This window comes from Scyliorhinus torazame, chromosome 11, assembly GCF_047496885.1.
Source record: "Scyliorhinus torazame isolate Kashiwa2021f chromosome 11, sScyTor2.1, whole genome shotgun sequence".
In the NCBI taxonomy this organism is placed as follows: domain Eukaryota; kingdom Metazoa; phylum Chordata; class Chondrichthyes; order Carcharhiniformes; family Scyliorhinidae; genus Scyliorhinus; species Scyliorhinus torazame.
In genome coordinates, this window is record NC_092717.1 from 160269209 (window position 1) to 160287229 (window position 18021).

The window sequence follows — 18021 nt, forward strand, 5'->3', positions numbered from 1 at the left end:
AAATGTTCCTTGTCTGATTAGTAAGTTTGCGGACGGCACAAAGGTTGGTGGAGTTGCAGATAGTGACGAGGATTGTCAGAGGATACAACAGGATATAGATCGGTTAGAGATTTGGGCAGAGTAATGGCAGATGGAGTTTAATCCGGACAAATGTGAGGTAATGCTTTTTGGAAAGTCCAATATAGATAGGAATTATACAGTAAATGGCAGAACCATTAGGAGTATTGACAGGCAGAGGGATCTGGGTGTACAGGTCCACAGATCACAGAAAGTGGCAACGCTGATGGATAAGGCTGTCCAGCAGGCAGACTGCATGCTTGCCTTCATCGGTAGAGGCACTGAGTATAAAAATTGGCAAGTCATGCTGCAGCTGTATTGAACCTTGGTTTGGCCACATTTGGAAAATTGCGTACAGTTCTGCTCGCCACACTACCAGAAGGATGTGGATGCTTTGGAGAGTGTACAGAAGTGGTTTACCAGAATGTTGTCTGGCCTGGAGGGTATAAGATTTGAGAGGTTGGATAAACTTGGATTCTTTTCACTGGAATGCCAGAGGTTGAGGGGTGACCTGATAGAGGTTTACAAAACTATGATTGGTATGGACAGAGTGGATCGTCCGACGCTTTTTCCGAGGGTGGAAGAGTCATTCATTAGGGGACATATGTTTAAGGTGCAAGGGGGAAGGTTCAGAGTAGATGTGAGAGGTAAACTATTTTACACATAGAGGGTGGTGAGTGCCTGGAATGCACTGCCTGGAGAGGAGGTGGAAGCAGATACGATAGCAGCATTTAAGAGACGCCTTGCCGAATAAATGAATAGGATGGGAATAGAGGGATACGGACCCCAAAGTGCAACTGGTTTTAATTTAAACAGGCATCGTGACTGGCGCAGGCATGGAGGGCTGAAGGGTCTGTTCCTGTGCTGTTTTGTTCTTTGTTCTAAATATGTGACCGGTGAGTTTGAATCAATCTAATGGTGGTAGCAAAGAGAGGCGAAACATTTCCTCAGGACAAAGTGGAGAACAATGAGATTGGTGTTGAGTCGACTGACATTCTGATCCACCTAATGGCTGATCATAATGTCACAATGGCAAATGTCTTTGAGCGGCCTAGCTGTTGGACTTCCCATTGAAAAAAAGCATCTGTAACATGAAAAGGCATATAATTGTTGGTGTTTATTTTATCAGTTCTTTTCTTTATATTTTCACTTTAATTGTATTTGCTCCCAATTCCAATTTCTGAGGATTTTGGAATTATAGCCTGTTTCCTGCAGCTCAGTAACCAAAGGCTGTAAACCATCTCTTCCTCTTTATTTTACAAATGCATTTGTCTCTTTCTCATCAATGTCAAGGAATAGAATTTTCTATTTGTAGCATTTGTACCTGAATAGCTGGTCATATAAATTGTGATACAATGAAAGAAGAACCTGGATAATCTACTGCAAGCTTGCTTTGAATAGATTCATTTTGCATTGAAGGATTCTTTTTACAGATTTGCAGTAAGTTGTAGGCTGGTTTTAAACATTCTTGCTCAGGCTGCTTTTTAATGCACTGCTGTGCTCTCTGGGCTGCTTTTGAACAAGTTGTTCGGGGTAATCAGGTTGATTTTGAACAGATCTGCAGTGCTGTCTGGAATGGTTTTGAACAGCTAATTACAGCTACTCTGGCTGATTTCGAACTGATCCGTACTGTGGCCAGGCTGGTTTCAACAGTTCTGTTGTGCTATTAAAGCTCATTTTGAACAGCTTTATATTGATGTCCAGGTTAATTTGGAACAATCTGTAGAACTGTCCAGGCTTGTTTTAACATCCCTGAGGTGCTGTTCGGGTTGCTATTAAATGGTTCTGCAGCACTACCAGTTTGACTGTTTCATGATGATGAATGTGCAATTCCGCCACTGAAATATGGAACCCCACAAGCATGTCCATAACAGAGCCCATCAAACCTTTGTAAGTAGGGCTGTGAAATTCTGCATTGATTTTGTGGAATCCTGCTGCCAGGGCAGAAATCTCTTCACTCGCTGTCACCAGTGCGATATTTGGTTGGATTCTCCATTTGGGAGTCTAAGGGCTGAATTCTTCATTGCCGACACTGGCAGCAAGAATTGCAATCGGGCGGGGAATATTGGGTGAAGGAAAAATCGGAATTACGCTCAGCGCCAATTCTGACACGATGCTTTGGGTGCTGCTGGTGGCGGCAGTGAGGTTTACACCCTGCGCTGGCAGGCCCATGCAAATCCATCATTTGCAAGAATTTGAATGCAATTAGCGAATATTTATAAGTGGGGCTTGGGTGCCATGGCTGTTGAGGAGGAGCAGGTAAGTAAAATCTCTAAACTTGTCGGGCTTTTTGTATGTGTGTGTGTGTGGGGTGGGGGTGTGTGGGGGTGGGGGGGGGGTGGGGGTGTGTGGGGTGGGGGGGGGGGGGGGGGGGGAGAGGACCACAGGCAGTAGCGGGAATGACTTGATGCCAGGTCTGTGTACTCGGTGTGTCCCCTCAGGATCTTGGTTGCCTGGCTCAGACTGCCATTGCTGCAGTATGCTATTTAAACACACCCCTTTGGTGCAACTTACAGGCTCCTGGTTGTTCACACTGCTGACTGCATCCTGCAAATGCTCAGAGAGCCTATGGTCATGTGGAAGCCCACCAAGCCAGCCTGGCTGGAAATCCTCAGACCTTATGAGTGTCATAGAATCTACAGTGCATAAGGAGGCCATTCAGCCCATCGAGCTGAACCGGCCCTTGGAAAGAGCAGCCACTTAATACCACGCCTCCACCCTACTCCCGTAACCCCATAACTCCATCTATCCTTTTTGGACACTAAGGGCAATTTAGCATGGCCAATCCACCTAATCTGCACATCTTTGAACTGTGGGAAGAAAACGGAGCACCTGGAGGAAACCCACGCAGACACAGGGAGAACGTGCAGACTCCGCACAGACAGTGACCCAAGCCAGGAATCGAACCTGGGACCCTGGAGCTGTGAACCAACTCTGCTAACCACTGTGCTACCGTGCTGCCCTCATCAACGGAAATTTCGAGGCCATGGTCAATTGCTGGCCCTCCTGGTGTTGGCACTCCTCAGAAGTGTAGCCCCACTGCAGGAGAAGCAGGGCAATAGCAGACCTCACCCCAAACAATTGACACATGCACCGTGGCCTTTGGCACCCTCCCTGGCACACAGCCCCACTCAAAGTGGAAGCCTCACTAGTGACACTATCAACTAGCTCACCCCTCAGGACCACAAGCTGTCTGCAAGCCCTGCCTGTCCATCGTGCCCCTGCTCCCATCCAACCTGCCCCTGGCCAGGAAACCTGACCAGCTCTCTTGTCACAAACTGAGTTACACTCAGGCCCCATATTACACTGCAGCTAAGGTCCCAGAAAACGCACACTTCCCTTGCTCACTACCATCTGTAAGATCTGCCCGCACACAAGAATGGAGACTATTGGCAGCACACTTTGACTGTCTCCAACACACAATGAGTTGCCACCCAGCTGGCAATACAACATATTACCCACCCAGTGAGGGCACCCACAGTAGACCCCACTGTGGGAAAGAGGACAGGGCCACAGAGCCTATTGCTGATACGGGTTGCAGCAGCCGTCGGTACAATAACCCTATGGACAGGGACGTGGTGAGGATAGAAGCTCACCACATCACAGGCTCTGTGCCACTCACTGATAAATTGCCCTTAGTGTCCAAAATTGCCCTTAATGTTGGGTGGGGTTACTGGGTTATGGGGATAGGGTGGAGTGTTGACCTTGGGTAGAGTGCTCTTTCCAAGAGCCGGTGCAGACTCGATGGGCCGAATGACCTCAGAACAACAAAGAACAAAGAAATGTACAGCACAGGAACAGGCCCTTCGGCCCTCCAAGCCCATGCCGACCATGCTGCCCGACTAAACTACAATCTTCTAAACTTCCTGGGTCCGTATCCTTCTATTCCCATCCTATTCATGTATTTGTCAAGATGCCCCTTAAATGTCACTACACTCCCTGCTTCCACCACCTCCTCCGGTAGCGAGTTCCAGGCACCCACTACCCTCTGCGTAAAAAACTTGCCTCGTACATCTACTCTAAACCTTGCCCCTCTCACCTTAAACCTATGCCCCCTAGTAATTGACCCCTATACCCTGGGGAAAAGCCTCTGACTATCCACTCTGTCTATGCCCCTCATAATTTTGTATACCTCTATCAGGTCTCCCCTCAACCTCCTTCGTTCCAGTGAGAACAAACCGAGTTTATTCAACCGCTCCTCATAGCTAATGCCCTCCATACGAGGCAACATTCTGGTAAATCTCTTCTGCACCCTCTCTAAAGCTTCCACATCCTTCTGGTAGTGTGGCGACCAGAATTGAACACTATTCTCCAAGTGTGGCCTAACTAAGGTTCTATACAGCTGCAACATGACTTGCCAATTCTTATACTCAATACCCCGGCCAATGAAGGCAAGCATGCCGTATGCCTTCTTGACTACCTTCTCCACCTGTGTTGCCCCTTTCAATGACCTGTGGACCTGTACTCCTAGATCTCTTTGACTTTCAATACTCTTGAGGGTTCTACCATTCACTGTATATTCCCTACCTGCATTAGACCTTCCAAAATGCATTACCTCACATTTGTCCGGATTAAACTCCATCTGCCATCTCTCCGCCCAAGTCTCCAAACAATCTAAATCCTGCTGTATCCTCCGACAGTCCTCATCGCTATCCGCAATTCCACCAACCTTTGTGTCGTCTGCAAACTTACTAATCAGACCAGTTACATTTTCCTCCAAATCATTTATATATACTACAAAGAGCAAAGGTCCCAGCATTGATCCCTGTGGAACACCACTGGTCACAGCCCTCCAATGAGAAAAGCATCCTTCCATTGCTACTCTCTGCATTCTATGGCCTAGCCAGTTCTGTATCCACCTTGCCAGCTCACCCCTGATCCCGTGTGACTTCACCTTTTGTACTAGTCTACCAGGAGGGATCTTGTCAAAGGCCTTACTGAAGTCCATATAGACAACATCCACTGGCCTACCTGCATCAATCATCTTAGTGACCTCCTCGAAATACTCTATCAAGTTAGTGAGACACGACCTCCCCTTCACAAAACCGTGCTGCCTCTCACTAATACGTCCATTTGCTTCCAAATGGGAGTAGATCCTGTCTCGAAGAATTCTCTCCAGTAATTTCCCTACCACTGAAGTAAGGCTCACCGGCCTGTAGTTCCCGGGATTATCCTTGCTACCCTTCTTAAACAGAGGAACAACATTGGCTATTCTCCAGTCCTCCGGGACATCCCCTGAAGACAGCGAGGATCCAAAGATTTCTGTCAAGGCCCCAGCAATTTCCTCTCCAGCCTCCTTCAGTATTCTGGGGTAGATCCCATCAGGCCCTGGGGACTTATCTACCTTAATATTTTTCAAGACACCCAACACCTCGTCTTTTTGGATCACAATGTGACCCAGGCTATCTACACCCCCTTCTCCAGACTCAACATCTACCAATTCCTTCTCTTTGGTGAATACTGATGCAAAGTATTCATTTAGTACCTCGCCCATTTCCTCTGGCTCCACACATAGATTCCCTTGCCTAACCTTCAGTGGGCCAACCCTTTCCCTGGCTACCCTCTTGCTTTTTATGTACGTGTAAAAAGCCTTGGGATTTTCCTTCACCCTATTTGCCAATGACTTTTCGTGACCCCTTCTAGCCCTCCTGACTCCTTGCTTAAGTTCCTTCCTACTTTCCTTATATTCCACGCAGGCTTCGTCTGTTCCCAGCCTTTTAGCCCTGACAAATGCCTCCTTTTTCTTTTTGACGAGGCCTACAATATCACTCGTCATCCAAGGTTCCCGAAAATTGCCATATTTATCCTTCTTCCTCACAGGAACATGCCGGTCCTGTATTCCTTTCAACTGCCACTTGAAAGCCTCCCACATGTCAGATGTTGATTTGCCCTCAAACATCCGCCCCCAATCTATGTTCTTCAGTTCCCGCCTAATATTGTTATAATTAGCCTTCCCCCAATTTAGCACATTCATCCTAGGACCACTCTTATCCTTGTCCACCAGTACTTTAAAACTTACTGAATTGTGGTCACTGTTACCGAAATGCTCCCCTACTGAAACATCTACCACCTGGCCGGGCTCATTCCCCAATACCAGGTCCAGTACCGCCCCTTCCCTAGTTGGACTGTCTACATATTGTTTTAAGAAGCCCTCCTGGATGCTCCTTACAAACTCCGCCCCGTCTAAGCCCCTGGCACTAAGTGAGTCCCAGTCAATATTGGGGAAGTTGAAGTCTCCCATCACCACAACCCTGTTGTTTTTACTCTTTTCCAAAATCTGTCTATCTATCTGCTCCTCTATCTCCCGCTGGCTGTTGGGAGGCCTGTAGTATACCCCCAACATTGTGACTGCACCCTTCTTATTCCTGATCTCTACCCATATAGCCTCACTGCCCTCTGAGGTGTCCTCTCGCAGTACAGCTGTGATATTCTCCCGAACCAGTAGCGCAACTCCGCCTCCCCTTTTACATCCCCCTCTATCCCGCCTGAAACATCTAAATCCTGGAACGTTTAGCTGCCAATCCTGCCCTTCCCTCAACCAGGTCTCTGTAATGGCAACAACATCATAGTTCCAAGTACTAATCCAAGCTCTAAGTTCATCTGCCTTACCTGTAATACTTCTTGCATTAAAACATATGCACTTCAGTCCACCAGACCCGCTGTGTTCAGCAACTTCTCCCTGTCTACTCTGCCTCAGAGCCACACTGTCCCTATTCCCTAGTTCTCCCTCAATGCTCTCACTTTCTGACCTATTGCTCCCGTGCCCACCCCCCGCCATACTAGTTTAAACCCTCCCGTGTGACACTAGCAAACCTCGCGGCCAGGATATTTATGCCTCTCCGGTTTAGATGCAACCTGTCCTTCTTATACAGGTCACACCTGCTCCGGAAGAGCTCCCAGTGGTCCAGGTAATGGAAACCCTCCCTCCTACACCAGCTGTTTAGCCACGTGTTTAGCTGCTCTATCTTCCTATTTCTAGCCTCACTGGCACGTGGCACAGGGAGTAATCCCGAGATTACAACCCTCGAGGTCCTGTCTTTTAACTTTCTGCCTAGCTCCCTGAACTCCTGCTGCAGGACCTCATGCCCCTTCCTGCCTATGTCGTTAGTACCAATATGTACAACGACCTCTGCCTGTTTGCCCTCCCCTTCAGGATGCCCTCTACCCGTTCGGAGACATCCTGGACCCTGGCACCAGGGAGGCAACATACCATCCTGGAGTCTCTTTCACGTCCACAGAAGCGCCTATCTGTGCCCCTGACTATAGAGTCCCCTATTACTATTACTCTTCTGCGCTTTGACCCTCCCTTCTGAACATCAGAGCCAGCCGTGGTGCCACTGCTCTGGCTGCTGCTGTTTTCCCCTGATAGGCTATCCCCCCCGCCAGTATCCAAAGGGGTATATCTGTTCGAGAGGGGGACAACCACAGGGGATTCCTGCACTGACTGCCTGCCCTTTCTGGTGGTCACCCATTTCTCTGCCTGCACCTTGGGTGTGACCACATTTACATAACTGCGATCTATGACGTTTTCCGCCACCTGCATGCTCCTAAGTGCATCCAATTGCTGCTCCAACCGAACCATGCGGTCTGTGAGGAGCTCCAGTTGGATGCACTTTCTGCAGATGAAGCCATCCGGGACGCTGGAAGCCTCCCGGACCTGCCACATCTCACAGTCAGAGCACAGCACCCCTCTAACTGACATTGCGTCAATTAATTAAAATTTAAATTTTAAAGAAAAATTTTTTTTTTTTTGAATATTTTTTTTTAAATTTCAAAGTTACTGTTAACTATCTGTTTCCTAGCACTAGATTTCTAATAGAAATGCGAAAGCTAAATATAGTACTCTCCGATCTCTGGCTTAGATATTCCTCTAAATTATAATTAAGTAATTATGTTTAATTAGTTACCAATGCTCAATTTTTTTTAATTTAGTGTAGAATCCCAACCAGCCACTCAGGCCACAGCTTTTCTGTGATGTCGCTTCAGTTTCCCCCTGACATACACAATTTGAAAAAGGTATAAAAGTAAAAATGAGTAAAAATCACTTACTTACCTTCTTAGTGTTAATAATAAAATATGGTACTTACCTCACACCAATGGGTTTTATTATTATGGCCTCCTTCTGCACTGTAAATTCTATGATAATCTATGATAGAATTTACAGTGCAGAAGGAGGCCATTCGGCCCATCGAGTCTGCACCGGCTCTTAGAAAGAGCACCCTACTTAAGACCATACCTCCACCCTATCCCCATAACCCAGTAACCTCAGCTAACCTTTTTTGGACACTAAGCGCAATTTATCATGGCAATTCCACCTAACCTGCACATCTTTGGACTGTGGGAGGAAATCGGAGCACCCGGAGGAAACCCACGCAGACCCGGGGAGAACGTGCAGACTCCGCACAGACAGTGACCCAAGCCAGGAATCGAACCTGGGACCCTGGAGCTGTGAAGCCACTGTGCTAACCACTGTGCTACCGTGCGGACCATGCAATCTGGTGCCTTTAAACAGGGGAAGTTAGCAAGATGAGTATTTACTTGACCATCCAAAGCCACCAGGTTTTGAAGTTTTGTAGATTAATGCATGTAACAGAAGACAAACTGAACTGTCATTTCTTTAAAATATTTTCAGGGGATACGAGTGTTGTTAGCAAGGCAAGCATTTTTACCCATAATTAATACCCTTGAGAAGGTGGTGGTTGGTGGTAAGCTGTCTTCCTAAACCACTGCTGTTAATGTTGTGCAGTTAAACATACAGTAATGTTGGAAGGGAGTTACAGGATTTTGATCCAGCGACAGTGAACAAATGGTGATATAGTTACAAGTCAGGATTGCATGTGGTTTGAAGTGGTGGTGATGTTCCCATGTGGCTGCTGTCGCGTTGGGTGTTCCGATACACAAACGAACCAACACGGTTGTAGATGGTACAACTCTGTTTAATTATTCTGTACAATAATAACTATTAACTTCTGGCTGTGGTTCGTACTTCACCAGCTAACCTGTGGACCCAGCCCTAGAACTATCTTAGTGAGGCACTCAGCACATGGTGTATGTCTGAGTGGGACGCTGTGAGCCCTGTGCTCTGAACTATCTCCTGGTAGAATGAGCGGGAACTGTGGTGTTCCCTGTTTTATAGTGCGTCCGCTCTCACTGGTGATTGGCTGCGATGTGTGTTTGTTGGTTGGTCCAACTACCTGTCCGTAATGTGTGTGTGATTGCACCATGATATGTTAATGTCGATATCATGACATCCCCCCTTTTCACAAGGATATGTGCCTACATGATAATAAATATTGGTGTGTACTGAGTGCATCTGAGTATGTGTGTGCAATATTTACAACATGTACATGAGGCTAAACTATATACAGAGGAAGGTGTCAGGTGCAACAGAGCAACGAGGTTGTACCACGAACAAAACAAGTGCAACCAGTAAACATCGAAAGTGAACTTCTGGAACGACAAGAAAGAAACACGTTAACAGTATTGCAAAACAATTCAGTGAGTCCAATGTGCAGATCGGCTCATACGTCCAGTCTATCAGGTGGGCGACGAATTCGGGTTGACCGCCTCAAGGGTGGGTCAGGATCCACCGGCTGAGGAACGGGCCTGGCCACGGGCGAGAGAGGAATAGGCATAGTGGCAGGAAGCTCAACAAAGTCGACATCAGGGACAATAGGAGGGCATGGGACCGGTGCATGATCTCGCAGCGAGCGCGGAAGCAGCCGAAGGGCCTGCCGATTGCGCCGGCGAATGTAGCCATCAGCCAGGTGAACCAGGAACGAGCGGGGAGCCATGCGACGGTTGCCGACCAGCCACCCTCCGGTAGGTGTATGCGGACGTTTTCTCCAGGCGCCAGGGCAGGAAGATCAGTTGCCCGAGCGTCATGTGCCACCTTCTGCTGAGCACGCTGCTGTCGCATCCTTTGCAGTACTGGAGCATGGTCGGATTCAGGAACATGAATGGACAGCACAGTGGTCCTGAGGGTGCGACCCATCAACAGCTGGGCTGGCGAGAGGCCTGTGGACAGTGGGGCCGAGCGACAGGCCAGCAGGGCTAAACAGAAGTCAGATCCGGCATCAACAGCCTTGCAGAGGAGCTGCTTCACGATATCGACGCCCTTTTCCGCCTTGCCATTCGACTGGGGATGCAAAGGGCTGGAAGTCACATGTGTGAAGTCGGATGAAGCGGCAAAAGAAGACCATTCTTGGCTCGCAAAACAGGGCCCGTTGTCAGACATGACGGTGAGCGGAATCCCATGACGAGCGAAGGTTTCTTTGCATGCTCTGATGACAGCTGATGATGTCAAGTCGTGCAGGCGTATGACCTCTGGATAATTTGATAAATACTCAATTATAATGACGTAGTCCCTGCCGAGCGCATGAAAGAGGTCCACACCCACCTTTTCCCAGGAGAACACGACCAACTTGTGGGGCTGAAGTGTCTCAGGGGGTTGCGCCGGTTGAAACCTTTGGCAGGTGGGGCAGTTGAGCACCATGTTGGTGATGTCGTCGCTGATGCCCGGCCAGTACACAGTTTCTCGGGCCCTCCGCCTGCACTTTTCAACTCCGAGATGGCCTTCGTGCAGTTGTTCGAGGACAAGCCGGTGCATGCATTGTGGGATCACAATCCGGTCCAACTTTAGGAGGACACCATCAACGACGGCCAAGTCGTCCCGGACATTGTAGAATTGTGGGCACTGCCCCTTGAGCCACCCTTCCTTCATGTGGCGCATCACACGTTGTAGAAGGGGGTAAGCCACAGTCTCACGGCGAATGTGGGCCAGACGTCCATCAGTAGCCGGCAGATTGGCCAATGTGAAGGCTACCTGTGCGTCGACCTGACAAACGAACCTCTCCGATTCGGGCGGTGTGTTCACTGCTCTGGACAGGGCATCCGCGATGATGAGGTCCTTTCCCGGGGTGTAGACAAGTTGGAAGTCGTACCTCCGGAGCTTGAGCAGAATGCGCTGGAGGCGAGGGGTCATATCGTTGAATCCTTCTGAATGATGGCGATCAGGGGGCGATGGTCGGTCTCCACAGTGAACTGCGGAAGACCATACACATAATCGTGGAATTTGTCGATTCCGGTCAACAAACCCAGGCACTCCTTTTCAATCTGCGCATAGCGCTGTGCTGTGGTGGTCATGGCCCGCGAGGCATAGGCGACCAGGGCCCATGATGCAGTGTCGTCCCGTTGCAGGAGTACCGCCCCAATGCCGGACTGGCTTGCATCAGTCGAGATCTCTGTGTCCCGAGTGGTGTCGAAGAACGCCAATACCGGGGCGGTGGTGAGCTTGATCTTGAGCTCCTCCCATTCCTCCTGGTGTGCGGGCAGCCACTGGAATTCCATTGTCTTCTTGACCAGGTGGCGAAGAGCCGATGTGTGCGAGGCAAGGTTGGGAATAAACTTCCCCAGGAAGTTGACCATCCCATGAAAGCGTAACACTGCCTTCTTGTCTGCTGGCTGTGGCATGGCTGCAATAGCTGCCACTTTGTTGGCATCGGCCGCACCCCTGACCGGGATATGTGGTCCCCCAGAATCTTTAGCTCAGTTTGGCCAAAAGAGCACTTGGCTCGGTTGAGGCGCAGGCCCTGATCTCGTATCCGTGCAAAGACACGCTGGAGACGACTGATGTGCTCCTGTGGTGTGGTGGACCAGATGATGACGTCGTCAACATAGACGCGCACCCCTTCGATGCCCTCCATCATCTGTTCCATGATGCGATGAAACACCTCGGAGGCCGAGATGATGCCAAACGGCATCCTATTGTAGCAGTGTCTGACAAAGGGAGTGTTGAAAGTGCACAGCTTCCCGCTGGACTGATCCAGTTGAATCTGCCAAAAACCCTTTGAGGCATCAAGCTTGGTGAATATTTTTGCTCGAGCCATTTCGCTCGTGATTTCGTCCCGTTTGGGTATGGGGTAGTGTTCCCTCATAATGTTGTTCAGGTCTTTCGGGTCGATGCAGATGCGGAGCTTGCCGGAGGGCTTTTTTACGCACACCATGGAGCTGACCCATGGCGTTGGCTCCGTGACCCGGGAAAGCACTCCTTGGTCCTGCAGGTCCTGCAACAGCTGCTTGAGAGGCGGTCCGTGAGTGGTGCTGGGACTCTACGAGTTGCGTGAATGACCGGGGTGGCATCCGGTTTGAGCCGTATTCTGTAAGTGTAGGGCAGTGTGCCCATGCCCCCGAAAACCTCCTGGTTGTGGGCGAGGAGCGAGTGGAGATGCGCCCTAAAGTCTGCATCCGGGAAATCTGACATGCCTTCTGGAGACAAAGTGTGGACCCGCTGAACGAGGTGGAGGATCTTGCACGCCTGTGCGCCTAACAGAGAGTCCTTCGAGGATCCATCTATCTCAAAAGACAGTGTGGTTGTATGTGAATGGTGTGCAACCTCGAGCTGGCAGGACCCCATGGCCGGGATAACGTTTCCGTTATAATCGACCAGCTGACAGTGGGGTAGCAGAATCGGTGGTTTAACCTTCAAGGTGTGGAAGGCTGACCATGCAATGAGATTGGCAGAGGCACCAGTGTCTAAGCGGAATGTGATTGGTGATCGGTTGACCGTTAGGGTGGCACACCATTCATCACCCGGATTAATGCTGTGCACTGGCATCGGCCGGTGGGTCCGACTTGGGGAAATCCGGTTCTTGTTTGTTACCGCAACGCGGAAGGGTTCCCGGTCGTCGGTATCACCGGTCAGCACGTCGTCAGGATATGACTCGGTGTATGGAGGCTGAATGGCCCGCACGTCCCTGCATGGCTGGCGGAATTGCGGAGAGTTGGCAGGTTGAGCTGCTCGACAGCAGGCAGCGTGGTGGCCCATCCTGCCACAGCGGAGGCATTGTCGCGCTTTGGCCCGACATTGCCGCTTTAAGTGTGTGGATCCACAGTTGCCGCACATCGTGACGTCATGGCGTTCGTTGCGCCACCACACATGCGTGGTGCGGTCTTGCGTAGAGCGCACCAGCACGTCCCGTCCCTCTGCGTCGACGTCCCCTCTTTTGGCGCGTACAAGCGCGGGAGGCTTCGGAAAGATCGCGAAATGGCCGCCCTCGTCCGGGCCGCGGGCCGGGAGGAATTCGATTGACTGGACCCGCTCGGGCTCGTAGGACCCCTGCCGTGCCGATTCGGCCGCCTGGAATTGGGAATACTTGCTGGTCGCGTTTTCGTGGAGGACGCAGGTCTCGATGGCGGTGGCTAGGGTGAGGCGCATTATTTTGAGGAGCTGCTGGCGTAGGGTGTCCGAGGTGACCCCAAAAACTATCTGATCCCGAATCATGGAGTCGGAGGTGGCCTCATAGCCGCAGTACTGCGCGAGGATACGGAGGTTTGTCAAATAAGATTGAAAAGGCTCATCCTTACCCTGCAGGCGCTGCTTGAAGAGGTACCTCTCGAAGCTCTCATTAACTTCCACATTGAAGTGTTCCTCAAATTTTAGCAGGACCGTCTTATACTTCGTCTTGTCCTCGCTTTCCGCGAATACCAGGGAGTTGTAGATGTGGATGGCGTGTTGCCCCGTGTGGTAGTATGTATTGGGGGTCATGTGGGACTGGAAGCCCTAATGTCATTGGCTGACAGATCCCGGTTCCTGGTTGGCCGTTGACCTCTAGCTCCGCCCTGAAGACGGAGTATAAGAAGCCGGAGTCTTCCCCCGCAGGCCAGTTTACTATCGAGCTGCGGGGGAACAGACATGCTTAATAAAGCCTCATCGACTTCACTCTATTCGTCTCACGGAGTCTTTGTGCGCTACATCCCGCCGTGGAGAGGAGGAAGGCGATCTTCCTGGTGTCCGATGCATTTTCCCTGTCTGTGGCTTCTCGGAAGAGTTGGAAGCGCTGTTTAAACAGCTTCCAGCTGACGCCAAGACTTTCAGCGATCCGGAGCGGCTGCGGCGGGCTGATGGTTTCCATGGTGCAGGATGGCAGGTTTCTGAAGAGGTGCAGATAGGTCTCACAGTCGCTGGTGAATTTCCAGTCCTGGTATCATGTTTTGTTGGGTGTTCCGATACACAAACGAACCAACACGGTTGTAGATGGTACAACTCTGTTTTATGATTCTGTACAATAATAACTATTACCTTCTGGCTGTGGTTCGTACTTCACCAGCTAACCTGTGGACCCAGCCCTAGCACTATCTTAGTGAGGCACTCAGCACATGGTGTATGTCTGAGTGGCACACTGTGAGCTCTGTGCTCTGAGCCAGCTCCTGCTAGAATGAGCAGGAACTTTGGTGTTCCCTGTTTTATAGTGCGTCCGCTCTCACTGGTGATTGGCTGCGATGTTGTGTGTGTGTTGGTTGGTCCAACTACCTGTCCATCAGTGTGTGTGTGATTGCACCATGATATGTTAATGTGGATATCATGACAGCTGCTGCACTTGTCCTTCTAGGAGATAGAGGTTTCAGGTTTCAAGATGCCATCTTGAAATAGGAATAGCGACTCGCTGCTATCTATCTTGTCGATGGTACACACTGTTGCCACTGATTTGATTTGATTTGATTTATTATTGTAAATAATATATCATGTATTAGTATACAGTGAAAAGTATTGTTTCTTGCATGCTGTACAAACAATGCCATCCGTACATAGGGAAGGAAGGAGAGTCTGCAGAATATAATGTTACAGTTATAGCAAGGTGTAGAGAAAAGATCAACTTAATACGAGGTAGGTCCATTCAAAAGTCTGATGGCAGTAGGGAAGAAGCTGTTCTTGAGTCAGTTGGTACGTGACCTCAAACTTTGGTATCTTTTTCCTGACGGAAGAAGGTAGAAAAGAGTATGTCCGGGGTGCGTGGGGTCCTTAATTATGCTGGCTGCCTTTCCGAGGTAGTGAGAATTGTGGACAGAGTCGATGTTTGGGAAGCTGGTTTGTGTGATGGAATGAGCTACATTCGCGACCTTTTGTAATTTCCTGCGGTCTTGGTATGCCACTGGAGGAAGGAGTGAATGTTTCATTGGTGAATGGGGTGCCAATCAAACGGGTTACTTTGTACAGTAGAAGATTGAGCTTCTTGAGTGTTGTTGGAGCTGCACCAATTCAGGCAATTGGAGAGTATGTCATCACACCGCTGGTCCGATGGTGGAGAGGCTTTGGGGAGGGTCAGGAGGTTAGTTACTCGTCACTGAATTCCCTATCTTCTGAAATGTTCTTGTAGCCACAGTATTTACATGGCTGGTGTAGTTCAGTTCCTGGGCAATGGTATGCCCAGGACAAGACATTTCTGTAGATGAAACTGGTAAAGATATGGAGAAGAAATAGTTCAGAAGCTGAGGAATCTTCGTGGTCCTGGATATTGTGCAATCACCTGTGACAATCCCCACTTTTGACCTCATGACGGAGGAAAGATTTTATGAATCAGCTCAGCAAGGTTTCACTGAGGACATGGCTCTGAGGAAATCCTGCAGCAATGTCCTGGGGTGGAGGTGATCGGCTTCCAACAACCACAATCATCTTTTGTTTTAGGATATTTTAGATATAACTCCCACCAGTGGATAGTTTTCCCATTGATTTACATCAATTTCCATTTTGCTAGAGCTCCTAATGCCAGACTTGATGTCAAAGGGCAGTCACGCCACGTCTGGGATTCAGATCTTTTGCCCATGCTTGGACCAAGGCTGTAATGAGTTCTGTGTTGCTTGATAGCACTATCATTGACACTCTCCACAACTTTGCTAATGATTGAGGGCATGCTGATGGGACAATAATTGGTTGGATTGGATTTATCCTGTCTCATTGTGCACAGGACGTACCTGGACAATTTTCTGCATTGTCTGTTTGATAGCAATGTCACAGCTGCTTGGCTAGGGCCACAAATAAATATTAAGGGAATTATTGAACAGTATAATTGAATATTGTCCATGTCGTTAATGATTACTTAAATGTCTGTCGATGAAGCTGATAAAGATTGTAAGGCCTAATTTGCTGACCATCATGCTGTGTTTAATGTTAAATGATACCAATAATAAAAGTTCTGGATGTATGGTAAAGAGAATAAGAAGTAACAATTATTATTTACTAAGTTACTAGTCCATCACACGGGGTCAAAACTAACTGTACCAGCCTCCCCGAACAGGCGCCGGAATGTGCCGACTGGGGGCTTTTCACAGTAACTTCATTTGAAGCCTACTTGTGACAATAAGCGATTTTCATTTCATTTCATAGATACATAGAAGATAGGAGCAGGAGGAGGCCTTTAGGCCCTTCGAGCCTGCTCCGCCATTCATCACGATCATGGCTGATCATCCAACTCAATAGCCTAATCCTGCTTTCAACCCATAGCCTTCTCCCCAAGTGCTATATCTAGCCGCCTCTTGAATATATTAAAAGTTTTAGCATCAACTACTTCCTGTGGCAATGAATTCCACAGGTTCACCATTCTTTGTGTGAAGAAATGTCTCCTTATCTCTGTCCAAAATGGTTTACCCTGAATCCTCAGACTGTAACCCCTGATTCTGGACACACCCATCATTGGTAACATCTTCCCTGCATCTACCCTGTCTAGCCCTGTTAGAATTTTATAAGTCTCCATGAGATTCCCCCCTCATTCTTCTGACCTCCAGCGAGAACAATCCCAACCTAGTCAATCTCTCCTCATATGACAGTCCCGCCATCCCTGGAATCAGTCTGGTAAACCTTCGCTGCCCTCCCTCGAGAGCAAGAACACCCTTCCTCAGAGAAGGAGACCAAAACTGCATACAGATTCCAGGTGTGGCCTCACCAAGGCCCTGTACAATTGCAGCAACACATCCCTGCTTCTATACTCAAAGCCTCTCGCAATGAAGTCCAACATACCATTAGCCTTCTTTACCGCCTGCTGCACCTGCATGATTACCTTCAGCGACTGGTGCACAAGGACACCCAGGTCCTACTGCACACTCCCCTCTCCTAATTTACAACCAATCAGGTAGTACTCTACCTTCCTGTTTATGCTTCCAAAGTGAATAACCTCACACTGATCCAAATTGTACTGCATTTGCTATTGATTTGCCCACTCTCCCAACCTGCCCAGATCAGACTGGAGTGCCAGTTTTGATTTGTGCTGAAGTTCTGGAATGAGGCTTGAACCAGCGATGCAGAAGCTAAGTGTGTTATCAATTAGGCCATTAATGACACATAAAGGTGGATTTTACACAGAGGTGGTCAACAGGGCTGGTTGGTTGGTCACAGGGAGGGGCTAATTGGGGGCATGGTGGGTCAGGAGGTTGGAATGAGGGTTGTCATGGAGTGGGAAGAGTAGTCAGTGGTGTAAGATGCTTAGGATGTGGCAGAGGGTATTTGGGAGGTAACCAGGGGTGAGGGGTTGGGACTCTAGTCAGGGGTGGGAGGTGTGGGGGCGGGGGGGGGGGGGGTGCGGGAGTCAGGAGGGTAGTCAGGGATAGGTGGTAGTCAGGCATGAGTGGGTAGTTGGGGGTAGGAAGGATAGTCAGGGTGTGAAGGGAGGTCAGAGAGGGTTTTAAATTGTGGCGGCGTCATGAGGGCAGTTGGGAGGTGATGAGGAGATTGGGAGTTAGCTGTGGGGACCCATTGGGTTCAAGAATGTCAGTACCGTAGTTGTCCAGGAGTTAGAGGTGCTTTTAATTCTTCTAACTTTTCCTTGGTGACTATTCTGCTGAGCAAGTCGGAACCAGCAATTTCAATGGTCTTCAATTTAAATCAGAGTTTTGGATGATTCCAGATTCAGGGTAATTGCCCTTCGGAAGTTTAAACATCCCACACAATTCCCATGTAGTCTCATCCTAAAGGGGTTCCCCAGCACATCTAGCCTATCTCCAGTTACAAGGTGCAACTGACATTTGAAAGTCTCCCACATGCCAGATGTTGATTTACCCTCAAACATCCTTCCCCAATCCATGTTCTTCAGCTCCTGCCGAATATTGTTATAATTAGCCTTCCCCCATTTGAACCTTTTAACGGAGGATTACTGTTATCCTTATCCAACAGTACCTTAAAACTTTCTGAGTTCT